The sequence below is a fragment of the Lucilia sericata genome, unplaced genomic scaffold (genome assembly GCF_015586225.1).
Source record: "Lucilia sericata isolate MDLA Ls3-8-SP2 unplaced genomic scaffold, ASM1558622v1 Contig000211F_arrow, whole genome shotgun sequence".
NCBI lineage: Eukaryota > Metazoa > Arthropoda > Insecta > Diptera > Calliphoridae > Lucilia > Lucilia sericata.
Window position 1 is genome coordinate 240,636 of NW_023994239.1, and position 22,173 is coordinate 262,808.

At 33.0% G+C, this 22,173-nt stretch overlaps 1 protein-coding gene across 1 annotated transcript in view; it reads left to right on the forward strand.

The window, feature by feature from the left end:
- LOC119602155 (plexin-B) overlaps positions 1–22,173 on the forward strand; it is a 327,104-nt gene that overhangs the window by 78,549 nt on the left and 226,382 nt on the right. The gene's annotated exons all lie outside the window — the stretch shown is intronic.

Genomic DNA, 22,173 nt, shown 5'->3' on the forward strand with positions numbered 1-22,173 from the left:
ATAACTTGAGGGACATATTTTATATTATCTGAGAAATAATATTATGTAAATGTATAACAGTAAAGAATTAGGACATAATTCCTAAAATATTCCAAAAAAATTAGTTTTTCTCAGAATTCAAACGGCAGGTACAGCTAAACTATAAGAGGTACTGACCTTGACTTCACTGTTTTATTCCCTATTGACCATAAATGCACCGGTGATATTTCAAAAAATTTAAAATTTGTTTAACAATGTTTAGAACAAAAATTTAAAATGGAGTTTTGAAACTGCCGTGTAAAATTTTTTTATTACAGCTGAGAATAGTTTCACGTTATCTTTTAAAGGCAGAAGTAAATCCTAATATATATTATAAATATTTCTGTAAGTCTGTTTGTTTGTTTGCTCCTCTATAACGCCTAAACGGCTGGTCCGATTTTCTTAAAATTTGGAACATAGTTAGATCTATACATGGAGAGTGTTATGGGCTATATTGGTATTCTACTTGGAATAGAAAATATCAAAAAGGGGGTAAAATGGGTAAAAAACGGACAAAAATTAGTTCCTTTGATCGGAAATACTGATTATTGACTATATTAAAGCTAAAATATTTTCGACAAAGCTTTTTAAAGTGTCAGAAATACAGTATTGTTCGAAACCTAAGCAACTTTTTTTTTTTTTTTGACATTGTATACAAAGTGCTATATTTTCTATTTTATTTGATTTATTCAAAATTATATAATTGATAATAATAATATTATGTGTCTACATTATAATAACAACAACAAAAGTTAAGTTAATGTACGATGATGTAACCGCATATGAATCCCGCAGTGATATGACACAGAGTTTACTTAAAGAAATTAAATTTTTTCACAAATTTTGTACAATTTTGGGTAGAATATTGAAATAGATTACGCAAGACTAATAAGAAACAGTTTTATTTACAAACGGGTCCACATTTTCCTTCTTAAATTCAGACAGAGTATGTGAGGCTCAAAGGCTGAAAGAAATATTATACCCTTTTATTAAAGGCCCAGTAAAGGAGAACAAAAATTTAAGGCTGTGGCCATGTTTTTTGAAGAGAAGAGTTAGTCCTGATGTTGAAACACAAACAAAGTTGGATTGTTTTTCTTTTTGGGACGTTTTTCGCCAACAAAATGAATCATATGATAGAGTACACCGAACAGAACAACTTTATTGCGATTTTCAGCATGATAATGAACCAAAACTTTTGGCAAAGTTGATCTAAGAGTAGTTATCGGGTAATAGGACTCTTTGATTGCTCATCAGAATCTCCTGACTCAAATCCCTTAGAGATGCTGTTTGGCGTTTTGAAGTGCTGGGTCGGAACTCGCCGTTTTAGAAAACATTGCAGGGGCGAATAGCTCAAAATCCGATTGGGATTCATTACGAACTACACTAGTAACTAATACTAATCTATACCATAAAGGTGTTTGTAACTCAAAAGGACCAAAAATCAAAAAGTTGCTTCAGTTTCGAACAGCTATTTATGGAGTTAATTCAGTTATTATTTTCTTGTAACTCACAGCGAAATGGAATTAAACTTTTGTTGTTGTTATTATAGTGTAGACACATAATATTATTATTATCAATTATATAATTTTGAATAAATCAATTAAAATAGAAAATATCGAACAATACTGTATGTATTGGAAAGTGCCTTTGCGAAAATTGGACCATAAGGGGACAAAAATAGGGCAAAAGGCGAAAACGGGCAAAATTCGTATGAAGTATGCTCCTACCGCGACCAGTGTCTCGTTTCTATATTTTTCTCGAATTGAGACAAAATAAAAATATAATAGTCTTCCAGTTTTTAACAAAGTAATAAACTGAATATATTTTCAAAATGTACTCATTAAAATTTAACAACAAATATTTACATTTCTTGTGTTTGCCCTGTTTTATACATGCGATGCGAAAAATACAGAAACGGGGTACAGGTCACATTTTTGGGGACAAAAGCTGTTGTAACTCTGTTTGATTTAAAGTAACAAGAATTATGTATCCTCTATATATATATATATATATATATATATATATATATATATATATATATATATATATATATATATATATATATATATATATAAAACAGACTGTTGGTTTGTTTGTGTGTTTGTTTGTTACGCTTTCACGGCAAAACTTCTGAACTGAATTACATGAAATTTGGACCGTTAATAGGTCTAGCCCCAAAAGGAACAATAGACTATATAAGATCTTGATCGGATGCCACGCCCCTTTTTACGCCCACTTTTTGTAAAACCATTATTACACCAATTTTCCAATAACAATATGTAAAAACTACTAAACCGATTTACCTGAAATTTTGCATAAAGATAGTTATAAGCTTGGAAAGAACTATAGGCTATATATAAGATTTTGATCCGATGCCACGCCCCTTTCTACCCCCACTTTTTATAAAATTATCCTTACCTATATATAGGATAATTAATTATTATAGGATAATTATACGAAAGAGAATGTCTGTTTGTTACGCTTTCACGGACAAACTACCGAAACGATTTAATAAAATTTAGAACACTAATAGTTCTATTCTAAAGTGGAACAATATGCTATATAAAGTCATGATTTGATTCAGATTCTTCTTATTCTCACTTTTTTCCATATAATTGTCATACAAAATTTCCATTCGAGACTTACAGAAAATTATTGAACCGATTTACATGAAATTTGGAATACCAATCGGTCTGACCTCAGGATCTGGATTAGACGCCATGCCCCTTTTTACACCAACTTTTTGTAAAACAATTATTAAACCAAATTTACGTTCAGGCATACAAAAAACTACTGATCCGATTTTCATAAAAACTATTATAATGAATGTTGTGGAATGAACAGTACGAAACATTATATCTTCAAAACGTATAATATGTATTTAATAATAAATATATATGAGACCCTTTTTACTCTTTCACTACATAACTACTAAACCGATCTACATAAAATTCGGCATATTAATAGGTGTAACCTCAGACGTTAAAAAAGACTCTATATTATATTGATTGGATGCTACGCATATTTTTATGTTCACCAGCTATAACACCAAATTTTTTGGCTAAATATAAAAAATATGAACCGATTTTCAAGAAATTTGGCTACATACAGTGTATTTTTGGAATCAACTTTTTGATCTGGATTTTATGCTTCATGAAATTTAGCATGACAATAGTTCTATCGTGGAAGGTTAGGTTAGTTTGAGGAAGAGAATATTTAATACATCAAATCCAAAAAAATACACCTATACCACTAAATTCAGGAATGTTCTTATATTATATGAGAATTATTATTTAGTTAAATTTTTAATCAAAAATTTATTTTTATTTGAAAACTCTATAACGTTTAACTAACTTTACGATTACGTAAAATAAAAATCTGTAATCAATTTAATTTATTATCAAAAATCGATTTTCATGTAAAGCGTAAACTCGGTTGTAGATCCGTATATAATACTCCCATCACTTATATTTTCCACCGGAAAACTATTCTTATTTCAAAACCTGTAATCGGCTGTATATCAGAAAATAACTATTTTAAATCAGAATTGGATGTAGTTTCCTATGATCCTAAAATAGAGTAAATGATATATTCATATTACATTTTCACAAAAATTCGAATTTAAATCGGCTGTGGTTCCTTATATAACACTTAAATCTATCTAGAAAATCATTCTTATCTCCCCTTAAAATTTCTATTTATATACCTCTTTAAAAATTTACTTTAAATAACTCTCAATTCGAGAAAACAATAAAGATGCGTAATCACTAATATTTTCCATACAAATCGAGTTTTATATCAAACATATAAAATATAAATTTATTGTTAAATCGAGATAACAATAAAAATCTGTGATCAGTTAAATATACCATGAAAAAATTATATTGATATAAATTCGGTTGCCATTGTTTAAATACAGCTCAAATCTAAAAAACCATGAAGATATGTATTTGACTACTCATTAAAGTGTCCCGAAAGACAACACTTTTGCAAATCTTATATAAATAGGTAGACCTCTCAAATAATGCATATAAAGCATTGTTCATATAAAATTTGGATGAATTCATCTTTCGATATCTTTTTATACTTTTAGAAAATTATCCCCCAAAAATTCTGCACAACTTTTTCTGTATGTAGCGCCGTATTTATTGCAAGCTTTTCAAATTAAATAATGATTTTGAATAACTCCAGCACACATTTTCCATTTACCATTAACAAATTCCGAAATTTTTTTAATTGGAGGAAGATTTTGATATTTTAATAAGTAAAATTATTTGGTTATGTTTTTTGTATATCTAACGATATTTGACCTTTAAACCTTTATTTTTTTCGGATTTAATAAGTGTTGTCTAAATCCAGCCAAAACTTAAGTGTGGATGCATAAAAGCTAATGAATAAAAATAATATTTTTAAACATACTTTTGTATAAATGGATGTATTTGAGAAACAATGATGAGACAAAAACGGTGGTTTTACTCTTTAATGAACAACTCAAACATTTTCCATTTACCATTAACAAATTCCGAAATTTTTTTAATTGGAGGAAGATTTGGATATTTTAATAAGTAAAATTATTTGGGTATGTTTTTTGTATATCTACCGATATTTGACCTTTAAACCTTTATTTCTTGTTGTCTAAATCCAGCCAAAACTTAAGTGTGAATGCATAAAAGCTAATGAATAAAAATAATATTTTTAAACATACTTTTGTATAAATGGATGTATTTGAGAAACAATGATGAGACAAAAACGGTGGTTTTACTCTTTAATGAACAACTCAAAATTGTTTGTTAAATTAAAAGTTGTTTTGTTTTCTCTGTCAAAATTCAAGGACTCTTCATATTTTCCTAGGACAGTAATTTTGTTCTTTTTTAAGAATTTTGAAATCTTGCAATGAGCCCAAATTTTTCATGATTTTGTCCAGAATTTTTCATAATCGTTTCAGAGTTTCTTCAATTGCATGTAATTTTTCAAATAGCAAGAAAATCGCTTGAAATTTTGTATGCTTAATGGTACGTATTTTTGTAGTTAATAAAATGCCCCGAAGAATTTTGCCTCTTTACACCAGAGGCAGTACAATTCAAAGCAAAGTGTGACCAAATTTAAACTGAACATTTCTTAAAATCTACTGCACGTAGAAAAATTAAAACAACTAATTTGAAAGTGTAATTAGTTCCCCACCAGTGATTGAAAATGCTGATTTCAGTATAATTTCTCGAAAAAAGTTTCTTAAATTTGTCTACAAATTAGTCAAAATTTCCTAATTTAAGCTCATTATCAATTTGTAAATTTTTAAAGGACTTTTTGGTGCAGAAACTTACTTTAAGTATTAAACAAAATGCGGAAAAATATATTAACTATTTTATCGTTATAAGCTAAATTTTGACATCTATTTAAAAAAGTATAGTCATTACAGATGGAAAAATATTCTTTTTCTTTACACGCAGCTAGTATAATATAAATTTTAAAGAACAATATTACCTTTGTTTTGATATACTAAGCGTATTTCTATTATTTACCGTTCTGGAGTTATCGCTTCATATGTTGCTATATAATATAAATTTTGAAGAACAGTATTAGCTTTGTTTTGATATACTAAGCGTATTTATATTATTTACCGTTCTGGAGTTATAGCTTCATTTTTTTTTTTTGGCCAAAAATTTGGATTTTTTTTTTCAAAATTTGAGCGACGAGCGGCACGTGTTAACGTCGTTTAATCGAGCTCAAACTTGGTTGTCTCAATATCTGGAAAGGGGAATCGTTTTGTACAGACGAACAAGATTTTTGTTTCCCCATATAAGATCAGTCTAATACACATATATATGTATGTATATATTGGTAAACCTGAACCAACAAATATAATATCTACTCGGTGGAGTTATCCAGTTTTTTTTTACCGAGCGCGTCCCCGGGTGGCGGATAGGGGGTGGTGATGGACCATCTGTCCTCTCCCAGCTTTAATTTTACTTAAGCTGAGGGAGGGCAGATTGTCCACCACCTGGGAATATTATATTCCCCGCGGACCAAAAAACTGGAAAAAATAAATATGGAAAATAAAAATAAAAAGATAAAAGTTACGGTGCAGGGCCTAAATAAGCCAGTACCGGCGGCAAGTGTTGATCTACTCGCGAGTCACGTGTCGTCGTCATCCTGCAATCGTGAGCAAAATACTACTACGGAGGTGGGTACCTTGGCCTCCGTGGCGGACAATGCGTCAAGTGTACAACATGTCACTGGCAAAAATATAGGGGTGAAAGAGAAGGATGTACTCGGAGAGAGCTCTAAGCTACCTCAGCCTTTAAATATAGGTGAGGGTTCCGACTCTGAATCCTCAGATGATAATAATAATACCATTATAGCAAATCCCAAAAAGGGTGAAGTAGAGCAAATGGTGAAAGAGGTGAGTGATAGCATAGCTAAACTACCTATTACTAAGAAAAGACTTTCTGGAGCACAGAGGAGGAAGTTGAAAAAGATGCTTCAGGAAATCATAGTTAGTCAATCCCACGACACTCCAAAGGAAAAATAGGACTCTCTCACAAGATCTGAGGCAAAAAGGATCAGGTCTCCCGAGGAGTTGACAACTGAGAATAAACCTAAGAAGAAAAAGAGCTCCCCGTCTTCTAATACACAGTCGAAGCCAAGCCATACTTCACTCAAAGGAATCTCAAGTGAGAATCCTGCGTGTAAGGGTGACAACGCCAAGCCAGATATTCCGAAGACGAACACGACGGCGAAATCAACCTCGGAGGTAAGGGAATCTCAAAAGGAGCCCCGAAAAACGAGGAAGAAGAAGCTAGACGGAGGAAAATTAAAAGAGCCGCCATTTATGCCAAAGTTGCCAGAAGTAGGCACCGGGACGATCTCTGCTATGCAGTTTACGATGCCGGTAATCCGACAGGCAAAATTCCAATAGACCAACAGAGTAAAATAGAAGACCTGGTCAACAATAAGATAGTGGATCATGCAATCGCTTCAAAGGGCAAACAACCAATAGAGAGCGAGAGCTGCGAGTTCAGCATGGGCGTGATGTTGATGAGGTTGGCATCTCACCAATGTGTTAGCACCCTAAAGAACTTGGTGGAAAGTATCCCTCTCCCTGGGACGGCGCTAAGCTGGGACTGGCAAAGAAGAGCGAGCTTCCGGTTCTCTTAAAGTCCACTGTCTACATAAAAGGATGTTGTAGTAAACTGGCTAATGAACGTATACTGGAAATTCTTGGAGGTCAAAATGCTGAGCTGGCCGTGAAAAAAATGGGATGTCTTTTACAGGAAAGAAGAACCTGAGGGAACTTTATTTGTAATAGGTATCGACTAGAAATCCATGGCTAGTCTTGCCAAAAATAAAGGTTTATAGGCTTACTTCGCCTCTAAAGCTGTCATATTCAAATTTGGGAAGGTGCCGATTGGAAGGGCTGTTACAACAAGCCTCGAAAAGGACACTAAAAAACCTAAGACCACAGCATCAGTATCCACTACTGATAACGTTGAGGAGTCAAATCCTAAAATCGAGGAATTTACCATTAACTCGCCAGAAGAAAGTGTAGTTGCCCTTTCCAAAATTGGGAAGGCGTCGATTGAAAGGGCTGTCAAAACCGGCCCCGACAAGGACACAAAAACACCTAAGACAGTACCCAAAGCATCATTAGCAAGTACTGGCAATGTTGAGGAGTCAAATCCTAAAAGCGAGGAGGAAATCACTCACCCGCCAGAAGACAGAACAGCAGTGCTCTCCAGAATTGGGAATGTGTCTATTAAAAATACTGCTATTCCTATGCCTGATAAAGACACCACAGAGCCATCAACAGTACCCACTGCATTAATAGCCACTTCAGGCTATCCGGAGGAGTCAAATCCAAAGAGCGAGGAGGTGACCACCAACTCGCTGGAAGACAGTTTAATGGATGACCATGATTGAGGTAATCCAAATAAACCTCCATCGGAGCGAGACAGCTACCAACGCTCTGATGGCTAAAATTAACACAGGTAAAATACATATAGCTTTAATCCAGGAACCTTGTACGATTCGCAACAAGGTTTCTGGATTAAATCACGTAAATTTCCAACTTTTCTACGCTGATACAGGATCTCGCCCGAGAACATGTAACTTATGTCACAAGAACTTATGTTTTCTCCTCTCAACAGGATTATCAACATCGGATGCAACGGTGCTGAAGCAAGGTCGTGGCAACATATTCCTTGCTTCTTTTACCTGCCTTTCTATTCTCCAACACTACCACCAACGTCGGATCTGATGAAACTGGTTGAAGAGGCACAAAGAAAAAATAAGAAAATTGTAATAGGTTGTGATGCCAACTCGCACCATGTAGCTTGGGGTAGTACAAACACCAATCGCAGGGGACAAGCCCTCATGGATTTCCTTAATACTAAAGACTTGATAACATTGAACTTAGGTAATAAAGCTACCTTCGTCAATAGAATCAGAGAAGAAGTATTAGATATAACTATATGTTCAGAAGAGCTTATAAACGAAATTCAGGATTGGAGAGTTTCGGACGAGCACTCCTTTTCTGATCATCGGTACATAAGATTCAGAATACTAAGGCCACCAAAGCCGATAAAGTTTCGGAATAAGTCTAAAACTAATTGGACAATGTTCGGGACCTTACTAAAGAACCGTTTAGGTCAGGACACTTTTCAATGTCGAAATAAAGAGGACATAGATGCCAAAGTGGAAACGTTCACAAGTGCCCTGGTTGAATCGTTTGAGGACAGCTGCCCTCTGCGAGAGCGGAGATCTGCCCAGGAAAAACCCTGGGTAACTGGGAAGATCCGGAACTTGGGAGGACTCTTCGCAAACTATTTAACCGGGCACAGCGTTAAAAGACCGCAATATACTGGGATGAGTATCGAAATAAACTTGGTGAATATAAGAAAATCGTTCGAAAAGCCTAACGAGACTCCTGGAAACTTTTCTGTGAACAGGTAGATAGCGTAAATGACGTATCGAAGATAAAAAAATTCCTATCCAAAACTCATGTCCAACCGGAATCTATGATTGATGACACGGGCAGGAGGCTTGAGGATATGGAGGAGACAATGAAACTCCTAATGGATTCTCATTTCCCACCCAGTATATCGAATAACATAGATGAACCGATATTGGAGGAAGGGGATGCTAACACGGAAATTGTAATTACATCTGATATGGTTAAAGGGGCAATCAAGAGCTTTGCTCCCTATAAAGCTGCAGGGCCGGATGGAATTTTCCCGGCAATTTTGCAGATGCAGGCGGGACTGGTTTCCGTACATCTGTCGAAGATATTCACTGCATGCTTAAAATTGGCATATACCCCAGTTAAATGGCAAGATGCAAGGGTAATATTTATACCTAAACCAGGGAAACCTAGCTATTCGACACCTAAGTCCTATCGACCGATAAGTTTTACGTCCTTCCTACTTAAAACCTTGGAACGGATAGTCGATAGCATGGTTAAAAACAGTATACCATACAAAGACCTAAGATCGGTGGAAACCGCTTTAAACGAAGTTGTCCACTACATAGGTGAATCTTTCAATAGCAAACTGTATACACTGGCGGTATGCATTGACATCGAAGGCGCTTTCAATAACGTGCACACTGATACCCTTATCCAATCCGTAGACCAGTTTTATGTTGACCGGGTGCTCCGTAACTGGATCAACTACATGCTAAGGAATAGATGGATAAGCTGCGAGATGTACGATATAACTATCAGGAAAAAAGGTATTTCGCGGTATACCACAGGGTGGCATTTTGTCACCTTTAATCTGTTTTACCACGATTAATAGCCTCCTAAGGACCCTAACCGAGAAAGGACTTAGACCTGTCTGCTATGCAGACGATGTCGTAATACTTTTAAAGGGAAAGGATCCAAATTACCTGTGTAGAAGAGCTGAGGAGGCTCTGAATACGGCCTTGAGCTGGGCTCAACCGAGAGGCCTCAATGTTAACCCGGCGAAGACGGAAATCTGTCTTTTCACAAGAAAGACAAAAATTTCTACATATACTGAACCTTGCTTCCTGGGCAAGAAGATACCGGTGACAGACAAAGTTAAGTACTTAGGTGTAATACTTGACCGAAAATTAAAATGGAGACACCACATAGAGGATAGAATCAACAAGGCACATCAGTGCTGGGCGATATGTAGGAGAACCATAGGCATGAAATGGGGTCTTAGTCCTACTATGACAAATTGGCTTTATAAAAGTGTAATTAGACCAATTCTAGCTTATGCTTCAATAATCTGGTGGACTGCTTTGGACAAAAAGTGTAATATCAAACTACTACAGGGAGTTCAGCGTACATGCTGCTTGGGTATAAGTGGTGCCATGTGTACTACTTCAATCAAGGCTCTGGAAACGTTACTAGATATTCCACCCATTGAAACATATATAAGATATGAGGCGGCGCTTACAGCCGAACGGCTCTTTACTTTAGGCGAACTGGCCAAAAACGGTTATAGGACACGTCATCAATGTATACTGGACACATTGGAAGGTTATACATATTCATCGGACGTGCCTGATCGCATACCAGACACAGAATATGTCGGAAACTTTGAAACGCTAATCCCAAATAGAATGTCTTGGTCAAGCGGAACTTTGGAGCAAATACCAGTAGGAATCCGTTGCTACACGGATGGCTCTAAATTAGGGGACAAAGTGGGTCTGGGGTTCTATATTGAAGACCCAGAAACAGAAATATACCACCGTTTACCTAATCATAACACAAGCTTCCAGGCAGAAGTACGAGCAATAACGGAATGTGTAAATTGAATTAGAATAAATATGGTGCCCACAGGGCTTAATATATTTACCGACAGCCAGAAGGCAATTTGTGCGATATCAGGTGATAGAATTAAATTAAAGTTGATAGAATTAAATCTAAGACCGTATTGGATTGTAAGAAAGCTTTAACTGAATACTCTCCCAGAGGTAAGGTTCACATCATATGGGTACCAGGCCACTCGGGAGTAGTCGGCAACGAAAGGTCTAATGTAATAGCTTTAAAGGGAAGGGAGCTCGATGTAGTTAACCTGACAAACGCAAAACCATTCGACGCAACAAAAGCTGAATTAAAAATATGGATGAGAGAATCCATAAGGCCTCCTGGAATAATGAAACGGTGGGTAGAACCACAAAGATTCTATGGGGTGACCCTTATGAGAGCCAGACGAGAAATCTCCTCAAAATGAGCAAGTCTGAGGTTAGTATGATGGTACGTATTCTGAGTGGACACACAGGATTACGTGCACATCTATACAAAATTGGACGTGCGGATTCAGACGAATGTAGAGCATGTGGAGAGGACAGTGAAACTCTGGAGCACTTTCTTTGCCATTGCCAGGCATTCGTCGAAGTTAGATCCAAGTATCTTGGAAGTGATGTTATTCCGAAAATAACATTCTTAACCAACACCGATTGGAAGATTCTTAGGAATTACGTCCAGGAAACTGAGTTTCTGAAGATGGAAAAATAATACATTCAATGAACAATTTTTTTCACGTGGGTCCATATGAGGCCACAACTCTCAAGATGTCGAGTACGTGTACTCACTCGTCCAACTCTCCTGAGCATTAGTGGAACTCCACAAAACTGGTCTATTTCCATTTCACGTCTTTCCAGGTGACAGCAATATTATTGCCATATGTAGTCCCGTGTTTTTGACACATATAAGGGCAATATTTAAATATCTCGCCATATCCGACATTAATGCACATGTGTAGATGTGGAAAACACACCAATGATGGATTTAATAGCAGTTTTCCCTCTTGATCGCTGATATTTTAGCTTGAAGTATTTTGATTCTAGAAGAGCTTTTGGTCCCAAATTCTTCAATGAAGATGCGTTGTCTTGGAATCATCAGGGTCGACGATACCTCTTTTGCACAGTGGTGCACAGGGAATACATTTTTGTCTCTCGAATGCAGGATTTTTTTCCTACATTTATTTAAAATTAAAATATTCGCGAGAAATCTCATTTAAATCTCATTATCTCAATCAAATTTTAACCAGTTTTTATTTATCTTTTTAGAAAGGTTATTTCGACTTTACTATAAAAAGGGCGAAAAAAGAAAGAAAGTCCAATTTTTCCCCATATAAACGCATTTACAAACTTTGGCGGCGATGTCCAGGCTCTTTACCCTAAACATTATTGAAAGATATTTTACATAATTCCATTTGACCTTAACCCATTAGATCATAACCATCTTTAAAAAACAAAAAAAAAACTTTTTTGTGTTTAAATATATTTTATTAGGATCTAATTTGAAACAAAATGAAAAAATAATATTTTTTGGAAAATGTGTTTTTGGGGCTGTACAAATTATTGCAGAATTTATGAAAATTTATATTTATTCATATTTATATTTAACGCTAAACGAAATAAACACACAAAAAACAAAATACACAAGGCAGCAGCGTTGCCACTGACCAAATTTTTAACTTACCAAATTTTTGTCAAAAAACTACCAAAATCGTTTAAATCCTACCAAATTTTGAAAATCATATAAAATTATATTAATGTAACGGTTGTTAGATCTAACAATATTGGCAGAAAATTTTTCAGAAAACGTCTATCGTTCGTGTCAACTAACATTTTTTAGATATTTTTTGAATATTTTTCAGCCATCTTTGTAAGATCTAAAAACCATGTATCACAGCTTTTATGATACATTTATTTCTTGAGATTCTTTTTTAACTGCCAGGCATTCGTCGAAGTTAGATCCAAGTATCTTTGAAGTGATGTTATTCCGGAAATAACATTCCTGACTAACACTGATTGGAAGATTCTTAGATTCTTATTACGTTCAGGAAACTGAGTTTATGAACACTGAAAAATAATTCATTCAGTTCCCTTTTTTTTCATGATAAGGAGCGCACAACAGGCCCGATAGCGGCCTAGGTGTATTTCTTCGGATTTGATGTAGTATACATCCTCCTGTCAACCTACCTTTTTAATTTGTGTATGGATATGAATTTTGTAAAACCCAAACGACTTAGCAACCTAATTACAAGGATTAAAATGTTTTGATTAAATTTGCTGTATATAATTGTACCCAGACCCAATACAAAAATATGTTGGTTATGTAGCAATTGTCAACAAATTTACTCCCAATCAGTTGAAGTACCAAAAAATCATAATATCGGTTCCTTAACTGCAACATAAAAAGCCCAAAATAATATTAATATGGACCTGTTTTTGACAATAGAGTTCTAAAAATTTGCGACAACATACATTTTGATGGACCATTTTCAATCAAAAAGTTTTAAATTTTTTGGTTATTGTACCTTTTTGCATTCCATTTTTTATGTGAATACTTAGATACAATTCGTCATAGACTGCATATTTCTTTGTTTCAGAATTTCAGACAAAATTTTGCCCTAGCTCCCACATAAGGTCGTTCTCAAAAAATTACGATGAAATTTGTGATAAATTTAACATAAATTGTTTTAAGAAATTAATGACTCTAGAAAAATCTGTTGTTTTCAATCCTCAAGTCCCTTTATAAGGCGTTATTCCGAAATCCATTTAATGATTCAAAAAAGTTTGGTAGGTTTTGACAAACCTACCAAAAATCGATTTAAACTACCATCCTACCAAATGAAAAAAATCCTACCAAATTTGGTAGGAAAAGCCCAAAACGGCAACGCTGCAAGGCAGTAAAACCAACAGACATCCAAACATACGAATCGAAATACAGAAAAAAAAAAACAAAATACAAAACGCAATGAAACCAACAGCCATCCAAAAATACGAAACTGAATACTCCAAGAAACAAAAACAATATACAATATATGGACTAAACGTCAAATTGTTATAAAAAATCAGCAGGTACAGACGGCATTTATTAACGTTATAACGTCGTTATGATAGTGTTGTCTAAACAATTGTTTAGACAACGTTGTCTTGATAATAAACGTCATTTGATTGTAAAATTAGTTTAGAATTTTTTTTTTGTGCAATTAAAATAGATTTTTAACATAAGTGTTTATTTACAAAATTTGCATTTAATTGTTTTTATTTCAATAAAAGTATCTGTGAGTTATCGTGATAAAATCAGCATTTTGTTACCCCTATGTATTAACATAAACAAAAAACTGACAATTTTTCTGCCGACGTTTTGTCAAGTGCCGTGATAAATATTTGTCTAATATAGACACGGGGTAATAGAATTATTGAAGATTCGGATCTCGCCGATATCTGGGGTCCACTAAAAACTGATTTCAACAAACATACAGACAGACGGACATGGCTTAATCGACTCCGCTATCTATAAGGATTCAGAATATATGCATACTTTATAGAGTCGGAAAATTATATTTTGGAAATTCTCACGAAGGTGAAGGGTATAAAAATATAATTTGATGAATGAAAAAGTACCACAAGTCCCTTTCAGTAGATTCTCATTCACTAAGGTCCCTACATTTTAAATTTTATATTTCTACTAGCTTTACCCAGTGTGCTTTGCCACCGTAATAATTTTGAAGATTCTAACTGTAATACAATAATACCAGAGATACAATTTTTCCGAACGTTAATTAAGATTTTAATATAATCGATGACAAATTTAAAAAAAGTCTAATATTTTCCCAGATATACGAAATTTTGTATGTATTTTTAATTCATATAGGGGGTGCCAAGACCCCATTGAAAGCCCGCCCGTTATTCTCTAAATGTTCACATGAATGTCAAAGATCTTCATGTAGAATTTGAAGATTCTAGCTCTAATAGTATTTCAGATATACGAATTTTTCTATTTAATTCATATGGGAACTCACAACCTCCAGATGAAAGTCCGCCTTTTTTTTCTTCAAAATGTTCATATGTCTAATAAAGTTCTTCTTGTTAAATTTGAATAATTTTGTTCTATTAGTTTCCCTGATAAGCGAAATTTTGTAATTAATTCATATGTGAGGTGCCAAGCTCCCCATTGAAAGTCCGCCCATTATTCTCTGAATGTTCACATGAATGTCAAAGTTCTCAGATATACGAATTTTTCTATTTAATTTATATGGAGGCTCCAAGCCCCCCATGACGAAAGTCCGCTCTTTTTTCTCCAAAATGTTCAGATGAATATTTAACCCTTTCAGTGGTTTTGTCGAATATATTCGACATTACAATAGACACTGTTTTAAGCATTTTTTGGGTATAATATTTAACTTTAGTTTTAATTTTTTTCTTTTAGATGAAAATGAAGACTTTATTATATTTATAATTGAGATTTTGAAAGATCTTCCGTATTTTAAAAGTATTTAAAAATCAGATTTTAAGAAATTGTCACTTATGACTACTTTTTAAAAAGTGCTTTTTAACAACGTTTAAAAAACAGCTTCAGTTAATGGCCAAAAAAATTGTATTTTAGAGATCGGACTATGCAGATTTAAATTGTATTGTATTGAAAAAAAAAATAAATCATAAAAAATATTGGTGGTACTTTTTGGAGACTGTTTTTCGAATGTCGAATATATTCGACATTTAACTTTGACCTTCTATAACTCACTAGGGAAAACTCAAATTCAAAAAATATTATTTTTCCCGGATTCAGCATACTCAAATTATCTTAAATATAAGTTTTCAAGTTTTTTTCTAGACATAAATTATTTTTGACCCTGAAAGGGTTAAGTTCTTAGTGCAAAATTTGAGGAATTTAGTTCAATTAGTTTCCCAGATAAACTAATTTTTGTATTGTATTAATATGGGAGGTGCTGCTCCCCTCATGGGTAGTCCGCCAATTTATTTCCCAAAATGTTTACATGGATTTTAAAGTTACTCGTGCAAATTTTTAATATTCTAACTGTAATAGTTTCCAAGATAAACGAATTTTTTGTATTGATACTAAAGTTGCTCCGACAAAATTTGAAGACTCTAGCTGTTATATTATCTGAGATATACTAATTTAATATTTTCTTAATATGGGCGTGGAACGTCGCCCACTTGAAATTTCAACACAAAAAGTAGCCTATAGTTCCTTCCAGACATACAGGAAGAAACTGTGAAAATTTCAGGAAAATTGGTCCAGCCGTTTAGCAGTCTATAAAGTCCAAACAAACAAACAAACATACATACAAACACACTTTCATTTTTATATATATAGATTAACTACCTATACCCAATGTGCTTTGCTACCCTAAAAGCAATATAAATAAAAAATCTTATATATATAAGATAAATATACGAATTTTTCTATTTAATTCATATGGGAACTCACAACCCCCAGATGAAAGTCCACCTTTTTTTTTTCTTCAAAATTTTCATATGTCTAATAAAGTTCTTCTTGCTAAATTTGAAGAATTTTGTTCTATTAGTTTCCCTGATAAGCGAAATTTTGTATTTAATTCATATGTGAGGTGCCAAGCTCCCCACTGAAAGTCCGCCCATTATTCTCTGAATGATCACATGAATATCAAAGTTCTTCAATTAAAATTTGAAGATTCTAGCTCTAATAGTTTCTCAGATATACGAATTTTTATATTTAATTTATATGGGGGCTCCAAGCCCCCCATGACGAAAGTCCGCTCCTTTTTCTCCAAAATGTTCAGATGAATATTTAAGTTCTTAGTGCAAAATTTGAGGAATTTAGTTCAATTAGTTTTCCAGATAAACTAATTTTTGTATTGTATTAATATGGGAGGTGCTTCACAGTGGTATAGGAAAAAAAAGAGGAAATAATTCGGTAACTTCTAAACGGTTAATCCGATTTTGATGAAATTTGGTATGCACAAAGAGGAGGTGTTGTCGAGTTTAGGTTTTGAACCTTATAGGCCAACCAGGGGCCCGGCGGGGGGTCCTCAAATTAGGACACCTCGGCTATGTTAAATTTTTAAAACGATCCTATTTCTTCATTTCTTCATAATTTTTGTATTGTATTAATATGGGAGGTGCTTCACAGTGGTATAGGAAAAAAAAGAGGAAATAATTCGGTAACTTCTAAACGGTTAATCCGATTTTGATGAAATTTGGTATGCACAAAGAGGAGGTGTTGTCGAGTTTAGGTTTTGAACCTTATAGGCCAACCAGGGGCCCGGCGGGGGGTCCTCAAATTAGGACACCTCGGCTATGTTAAATTTTTAAAACGATCCTTATAGTTTAGGAGATATTCGCATTTGAAAATTAAAATTTTAAAATTTTTACCGTCCTTACTTTAGTTTTTTGATAATAACGGGTCCAAATATTCCCGATTTTCGCCATTTTTTTTATTCGCTTAACAACAAGTTTATATATCAAGCAGTGAATAGTATAGGCATTTTAATTTAAAAAATTAAAACAATTCGATTTTTTGCCATTTTTTTGGGAAAAAAGTTATCTAAAGTTATATTTAAGTTATCTAAAAAGTTTCTAAGAAGATGTATATAGAACTTATACTTTTTGGAAAGCTGAATTTACATAAAATACGATAAATGAAACAAAACCTAAAAATTGTTGATACCAAGGGGACCAGGTCCATCCAAAAAAATCCTATTTTTTATGGAAAATTCAATTTTGAGCAAAAATTCTCAAATCGCATAATCGATATCAAATTATAGTGACCTGTTTTATATGACCCAATATGTTCTTAATCATTTTGTAACGGGTTTCGATAACCCCGCCCCTGGTATGGATATAATAGGCAAAAAACCAAAAAATCCCATTTTTGGGATTTTTTAAAACTTTTTGGGAATTCCGGGATTTCTAATAAGAAAATTCGAAATGTTTATTTAATTTTGGATTTTGAGTAAAAAAATCTACCTAACTGTAAAATTTCATCAAAAAATATTCATAAATAAAATTTTTATTGCAATTTGAAAAATTTGTATCTTCGCAAATACTGAATAAAAAACATTTTTTTATTTTTTTTAAAAAAAGTATTCCGCGAATTTTTTAATTTTCAAAAATTATATACAGTCTTGAAAAATAGACAAAATTACCTTTCCATTGATATATAACATGCCTACCTAATGTTTTTTAAGTGACAAATTAATTAGGGAAAACTCAACATCTTTTAGAAAATTTACCGATGGTACTTTATGATATTTTTACGATATTGAACATCTATATATATTAAAATGAAAGTGTGTTTGTATGTATGTTTGTTTGTTTGTTTGTTTGGACTTTATAGACTGCTAAACGGCTGGACCAATTTTCCTGAAATTTTCACAGTTTCTTCCTGTATGTCTGGAAGGAACTATAGGCTACTTTTTATGTTGAAATTTCAAGTGGGCGACGTTCCACGCCCATATTAAGAAAATATTAAATTAGTATATCTGAGATAATATAACAGCTAGAGTCTTCAAATTTTGTCGGAGCAACTTTAGTATCAATACAAAAATTCGTTTATCTTGGAAACTATTACAGTTAGAATATTAAAAATGTGCACGAGTAACTTTAAAATCCATGTAAACATTTTGGGAAATAAATTGGCTGACTACCCATGAGGGGAGCAGCACCTCCCATATTAATACAATACATAAATTAGTTTATCTGGGAAACTAATTGAACTAAATTCTTCAAATTTTGCACTAAGAACTTAAATATTCTTCTGAACATTTTGGAGAAAAAAGAGCGGACTTTCGTCATGGGGGGCTTGGAGCCTCCATATAAATTAAATAGAAAAATTCGTATTTCTGAGAAACTATTAGAGCTAGAATCTTCAAATTTTAATTGAAGAACTTTGACATTCATGTGAACATTCAGAGAATAATGGGCGGACTTTCAATGGGGAGCTTGGGAAACTAATAGAACAAAATTCTTTAAATTTAGCAAGAAGAACTTTATTAGACATATGAACATTTTGAAGAAAAAAAAAGGCGGACTTTCATCTGGGGGTTGTGAGTTCCCATATGAATTAAATAGAAAAATTCGTATATCTGAGAAACTATTAGAGCTAGAATCTTTAAATTCTACACGAAGATCTTTGACATTCATGTGAACATTTAGAGAATAACGGGCGGACTTTCAATGGGGTCTTGGCACCCCCTATATGAAATAAATACAAAATTTCGTACATCTGGGAAAATCTTAGATTTTTTTAAATTTGTCATCGTTTACATTAAAATCTTAATTAAGGTTCGGAAAAAATGTATCTCTGGAAAACATTACAGTTAGAATCTACAAAATTATAAAGAAGATATTTTATTTATATTGCTTTTAGGGTAGCAAAGCACATTGGGTATAGGTAGTTAATCTATATATATAAAAATTAAAGTGTGTTTGTATGTTTGTTTGGACTTTATAGACTGCTAAACGGCTGGACCAATTTTCCTGAAATTTTCACAGTTTCTTCCTGTATGTCTGGAAGGAACTATAGGCTACTTTTTATGTTGAAATTTCAAGTGGGCGACGTTCCACGCCCATATTAAGAAAATATTAAATTAGTGTATCTGAGATAATATAACAGCTAGAGTCTTCAAATTTTGTCGGAGCAACTTTAGTATCAATACAAAAATTCGTTTATCTTGGAAACTATTACAGTTAGAATATTAAAAATTTGCACGAGTAACTTTAAAATCCATGTAAACATTTGGGAAATAAATTGGCGGACTACCCATGAGGGGAGCAGCACCTCCCATATTAATACAATACAAAAATTAGTTTATCAGGGAAACTAATTGATCTAAATTCTTCAAATTTTGCACTAAGAACTTAAATATTCATCTGAACATTTTGGAGAAAAAAGAGCAGACTTTCGTCATGGGGGGCTTGGAGCCCCCATATAAATTAAATAGAAAAATTCGTATATCTGAGAAACTATTAGAGCTAGAATCTTCAAATTTTAATTGAAGAACTTTGACATTCATGTGAACATTCAGAGAATAATGGGCGGAATTTCAATGGGGAGCTTGGCACCTCACATATGAATTAAATACAAAATTTCGCTCATCAGGGAAACTAACAAAACAAAATTCTTCAAATTTAGCAAGAAGAGCTTTATTAGACATATGAACATTTTGAAGAAAAAAAAAGGCGGACTTTCATTTGGGGGTTGTGAGTTCCCATATGAATTAAATAGAAAAATTCGTATATCTGAGAAACTATTAGAGCTAGAATCTTCAAATTCTACATGAAGATATTTGACATTCATGTGAACATTTAGAGAGTTTCGGACTTTCAATGGGGTCTTGGCACCCCCTATATGAATTAAATACAAAATTTCGTATATCTGGGAAAATATTAGATTTTTTTTTAAATTTGTCATCGATTACATTAAAATCTTAATTAACGTTCGGAAAAATTGTATCTCTGGAAAACATTACAATTAGAATCTTCAAAATTATTAAGAAGATTTTTTATTTATTTAGGGTAGCAAAGCACAGTGGGTATAGCTAGTATTTTAGAAAATTCGAAAAGTACCATTTATGAGAAAAGTACTAAAAAGAAAAAGATCCTTAAATAATCTTATTCAATGATAATCAAGTGTTTTGAATTCATATCATAGAACATACAAAGAGTATCATTTGAAGAAAGAAAAAGTACCAAAAGTGGAATAAATTCTACCTTAGTGGAAAGTACTAATAAAAATTTTAAAATTTTCCCCCTTTTCGGTTAGAAATATACTTTTTTGAGAATTAAGTTTACAAAGTGTTCCGTGTCTATATCACAGATAAAACTCAAACGATTCAAATCTGCATTCATTTGTTCCAGAAAAGTTGTGCTTTCAAAAAATACCTAACAATTTACTCGAATAATATACCAATAGCTTATTTTGTGTGAGTAAATAAACTACTTTTTCAAATTTTATAAAAATTGGCTCAATGAGTTTGAATAAAATTTAATTTCCCGTTTTTCCTTTTATTGGTACTTTTTTCCCCAGTGCAATAGCAAAAATTTTGTTTCAACAAATATTACAGAGTTAGTCCGTAATTTAATGGGAATACTTCAATAAATCGAAAAAGTTTTCTTAATGTGCTAAAAAAGTACCAAAAATACGGTTTTCTCCCTTTTACACCCAAAAAGAACTGAATTTTAAAAAAGTACGAAACAGGTGTCTTCTAATTTTGGGAGATATATTCAAAATATTTACAAAAATTTTATTTTGATTATTAGTACCGGTCCACACTAGGAAACTTTTGTTGAGAAACTTTTTCTTAATTCTCTTTTGAAGTTTCCTTAATGTCCACACATAGAAACTTTTGTTTCAGAAACTACGTATTAATTGCATTGATTTGTTGTTGTACGAATGAGATGAATAACAAAACAAAACAAGTTTCCGAGTACGAGAAACTCCGTACCGCGAGAGAGATGAATGATATTCTTTCTCTTTCTCTCTCACGTAAAATCAAAAGTTTCCCAAAAAAAGTTTCCTAGTGTGGACCGGCAGTTAGTTAAAAAGTTATAAAGGGCCAAAAATGGTACCAAAATCACCTTTGTTACACATTTTCACCCCTTAAAAGTACGAATTTCAAAAAAGTACCAGATACCCCTCTGCTTATTTTAAGAGTAGATACAGGTGCATTTAAAATTTTTCTTGTATCAATAATATTAGGTAAGATAATTAAGAAAACCTGTTTTACCCGTTTTTTTTTTCCTTTTTTACCCCTAAATGTACAAATTTCCAAAAATCTACAAAAACACATCTACTGTCAAAATTTCATGATTCTAGGTTCAGCCTTTTGGGCTGTGCGATGATGAATCAGTCAGTCAGTAGCGCTACTCTATATATAGATAAAGCCAAATTAATTTTTCTAATAAATAAATTGTGACTTGAATTTTTGCACAGAGGTAGCTATCAATTATACCGAAGCATGTTTAAAGAAAAAAGTTTGCAAAAATACAATTCAAACTTTTGAAGTGTTTATCGTTTTTACAAATAGCATATACGCCCTTATTCTTGTCCATGCTTCACATGTTGGATAATATTTGCGTGTAAACATTTTTAATACACTAGTGCTTAACTAAATTAAATATATCTCAATTATTTGACATTTTCGGAAAATTGTTATCGCCATGGCCATCCGAAATAGGGGATTTTCAACTTTAACAAAATGTAATTTCGGGAAATTTATTACTAAATCCTATAGTAACAGGAAAAATAAATGTGCTAGACAATTTAAACTACATAGTTAGATTCATAGACACCAAATAATTTTGTCCACCTATATTTTGACAGTTTAACGGTTGAAAGTAGACTTAATTAAAAACAAAATTTTATTTAAATGGGATATTGATCATTCCAAT